This window comes from Triticum dicoccoides, chromosome 1B, assembly GCF_002162155.2.
Source record: "Triticum dicoccoides isolate Atlit2015 ecotype Zavitan chromosome 1B, WEW_v2.0, whole genome shotgun sequence".
NCBI lineage: Eukaryota > Viridiplantae > Streptophyta > Magnoliopsida > Poales > Poaceae > Triticum > Triticum dicoccoides.
The window spans coordinates 19,252,748-19,252,970 of NC_041381.1; positions in this window are offsets into that span (position 1 = coordinate 19,252,748).

The window sequence follows — 223 nt, forward strand, 5'->3', positions numbered from 1 at the left end:
ACGCCGCCGCGCCGCCGTGCCGTCGACCTCGCCGCACGTCGTCGCCGTCCCCGGCGCCCTCGCCGCCCGTCGTCGTCGTCGTCGCCGCCCCCGCCGCGCCCGTCTCGTCGCCGTCCCCGGCCACCGCCCGTCTCGTCGCCGTCCCCGGCCGCCGCCGTCCGTGTCGTCGCCGTCCTCGGCCCCCGCCGCCCGTCGTCGCCGCCCCCGCCGCCCATACGCACCC